The sequence below is a fragment of the Corvus kubaryi genome, unplaced genomic scaffold (assembly GCF_017639235.1).
Source record: "Corvus kubaryi isolate FWS band 111438036 unplaced genomic scaffold, C.kubaryi_AGA036_p1.0 78, whole genome shotgun sequence".
Taxonomy (NCBI): domain Eukaryota; kingdom Metazoa; phylum Chordata; class Aves; order Passeriformes; family Corvidae; genus Corvus; species Corvus kubaryi.
Genome location: NW_024582065.1, coordinates 9834590 through 9837888, shown reverse-complemented (window position 1 = coordinate 9837888; position 3299 = coordinate 9834590). Strand labels below are relative to the sequence as shown.

General features: G+C 59.0%; 1 long non-coding RNA gene across 1 annotated transcript in view; it reads right to left on the bottom strand.

Moving 5' to 3' along the window:
- LOC121676195 overlaps positions 1–3211 on the bottom strand; it is a 6551-nt gene extending 3340 nt beyond the window's left edge. Inside the window, exons 1-2 of the long non-coding RNA XR_006020390.1 lie at positions 1922–3211; positions 132–424 (exon numbers count right to left, since the gene is read on the bottom strand). This is a non-coding gene — a long non-coding RNA (uncharacterized LOC121676195). The remainder of the gene's footprint in view (positions 1–131; positions 425–1921) is intronic.
- Between the last annotated feature and the right edge of the window lie 88 nt (positions 3212–3299).

The following is a 3299-nucleotide window of genomic DNA, read 5'->3' as shown; positions in this document are numbered from 1 at the left end:
GCCATGGGCATAGCTGTGGTGTGGCCATGGGGACGGCCGCAGTGTGGCCTGGCCGTGGGGATGGCTGTGGTGTGGCCATGGGGATGGCTGTGGTGCGGCCATACTGAGCATTGCCAGCCACAGGCACGTACCTGCTTAGTGCTCTGGAGCTCCCAACGCCTCTCCCGATGCCGTTCCTCCCAAACTGACCTTGGCACGAGCCCCAGGCGTGCAATGGGGATATGGGAGAGTTCAGCCCAAGCGTGGTGAGTCTTGGTGCCCCCAGGTCCTGCATGAGGCCTCACCAGGGCTGTTCAGCCTCTTCCCAGGAGCTGTAGATGAAGGAGCACGTGGGCTGCCAGCGGCGTCGGGGCTGAGCGGGCTGGGCTGTGCTCCTGCTGGAGAGCAAGGTCTCGTCAGGGAGCTCCGGGACTCTATTAGGGAGCTGAAATGCCAGATAATTAGAAATACACCAGCAAACCCCATTATTGTCAGGAGGCTGCAACTGCGTACAGTAATGAAGCAATTATTAATGAGCAACTGCAAGGCTGTCATTAATTTCAGCTTTTCAGGATCACAGACTACGACAAGTTAAATGTTACAGCAGAGCCGGGCTGGGCTGAGCGGGGCTGAGCAGGGCTGGTCCCCACCCCAGCTGGGCGCAGCAGGATGTTTTGGCAGCCCTCGTCCTGGGTGGGACAGCCCCTGTGCCCACGGTGCCATTCCCAGCCCCGTGCCCTCCTCCTTTCCCTTGATGCCAGCGCCAGCCCCTTTGGGCAGCCCGGGTCGTGGCACTGACAGGGATGGGGACAAGAACAGGGACAGGGATGGGGACAGGGTCAGGGGCAGGGATGGGGCCGGGCTGGGAGTGCTGCCCCATCCTGTCGCAGCACAGGCGCGGTGCCGGTGGCTCCGGGTGTGCTCGGGGCCGGTGCAGCCGGGATCTGCTCCCGCACCAGCGCAGCCCCGCGCCGCAATCTGTCACGGCGGCTGGGGCTCGCCGGCTCTGCAATATGTACCTCATGTCTGGGCTGTCATCGGACATAATTCCTCCCTGCTGGCATATTGCTGATTTGTGCATAAGTGATGCGTGCAATCCACCTGAGCCGGGAGTCAGGGGTGCCTCGATCCGGGGCTGTCAGGGCAGAGTGTTTTAGTGCCTCCTGCGATTAGCTGGAATTGACAGGCCCTGAGAGCCGGGAATTGCACAACAGGGGAATTAACAGCCAGGGCTGGAGTGGAGTGTGGCACTCGTTTAATCTGCAATTTATCAGTTTGCGTGCCTCCTTGTCGCAGGCAGAAGATTACACTCCAAAAAAGACGACTGTTTTTCTGTAGTGCCACCAGACAGGGAGAGGGCAGAGCAGCCCTCGGGGTCGCCGGCGTCATGGGAAGGGCACCCTGGAGTGGGATGTGGTGCGCACTGTCCCACTCCATGGGCTGGGCTCCTCCACAGATCTTACGGGGAAGGGCCAGGGGCAGGTGCCCCCACCCAAGGTGCCAACCCCAGTCCTCACAGTGGCTCTCGGGACCACGCAGGGGTCCTCCGCACCCCTCAGGACATCACCCACGGGACTTGTGCTCCAGAGGAGGATCTGTGCAGCCTCAGCCCTGTCCCTCTGCTTCCACGGCCTCTCAGGACACAGAAAGTGGTGGCAGAGGCGATGAATCCTCGGCCCCCACCATGCCACGAGTGCTCCAATTTTGATAATATCATTAGAGGCTGATAATGGTTTCCAGGAACTCCGCAGCCTCTCTGCGAGGTGACAGCCTGTAAAGGCAGCGTGACAGATAATGTATTCTGCAAGGGTACAATAATGTGACTCCGAGCACATTAAACTCCTTTAATGCGGGTGACATACACCTTCCTCCTCTCATGCATTCCCATCCCGGGGGCACGCGCAGCCGCTCGGAGCCAGAGCCCCGTGTTCATGGGCCTTACCCTGCTCGTGTCGCGGTGCTCCCGGAGCTGGGGCTCCACAGGCCCCCGGTGCCAACGGAGGCTCCCACCAGTCGTGCTCCCCCTTCCCTGGCATGAGGACGTCAAACCACGGGATGCAGACACTCCCACTGTGTGCAGATGATCTCCTTGGCCTTCCTCGGTGTCCTGCTCTGATACTGAAAACCTTTATGCAACCTCACAGTATCAAAGATTATTTATAATGAATTAAATACGTTTTCAGCAGCTTCTTTCCACACTTACTGCCACACTTCCACTGCCACTTCAACTTAATTAGGGAGAGTTCGCTAAAGAGATAGGAATAAATGCATCTATAGAAATATGTCTATGTATAAATGAAGAAAGCCGCCACCGCAGGTCAGACCAGTCCTTTCAATTTATTGCCCTGGTACATTCATTTGTAAATAGCTTTGCCTTGCTGGTTTCTAAGTGCAAGGCTAATGTTGGAGTGCTTAAATTAATAGTGACGCACACCTTTCATTATTGCTATTAAATTAGGTGCTGGGCTTTGATGGATTCACTTGTTGCTGAACTAAAAGCCTCGTGGATGTGGGTGTGCATATCCATTTGGTTTTACAGCAAGTTTAGGTCTTAATGTCAAGGCAGGCAGAGCTGAGCGGGTTCCTCCTCAGCACACTCCAATTAGCAGGAGGGCACCTCCCGCGCCCTGGCAGCCAGCGGGGGCTCACGGCCCAGGCAGGGGCAGGTGGCCGGGGGGAGTCGGGCAGGAGGACACCCCACACCCACCACTGGGTTTGGGCTGCGTTTCAGGATCAGCATCCCTGTGCCTGAATAAGGGAGAGGGAGCTGGGGCCCCCAGCATCACACCTGGCACCAAAGGGCCGGCTGCGCCCGTGCCATCGCCTCCAGCGGGCACCAGCCCTACACCACACACACGGTATCCGCCTCCCCACGCCTGGAGAAACACAGAAACACGACACTCACCCCAAAATCCCTGGAGACGAGGGGTGTTTGACACATACCATCAGCCCGGTCGCCTCTGAGCTGTGACTGACACGGCCCCGGGCCATGCGGAGCCTCACGCTGGCTGCTCGTGGGGGTCCTGTTGCCCCGCGCTGGCCGGAGCTGTGGGTGCCCCAAGGCCCCCAGCTCTGCCACCCTCATGACCCTTTTTTCTCACCAGTGCTGGGATTTTTGCCGGTGGCATCGTGACCCTCCTGTTCTGTCCAGGGACTTCAGGCTCTGAGCTTGGACGGGGGCTCTGAGTCGGGTTGGGGTCTCTGGACTGGGCTGGGGGTTCTGAGCTGGGCTGGGGGCTCTGAGTTTGGACGGGGGCTCTGAGTTGGGCTGGGGACTTTGAGCTGGGCTGGGGGCTCTGAGCTGGGCTGGGGGCTCTGAG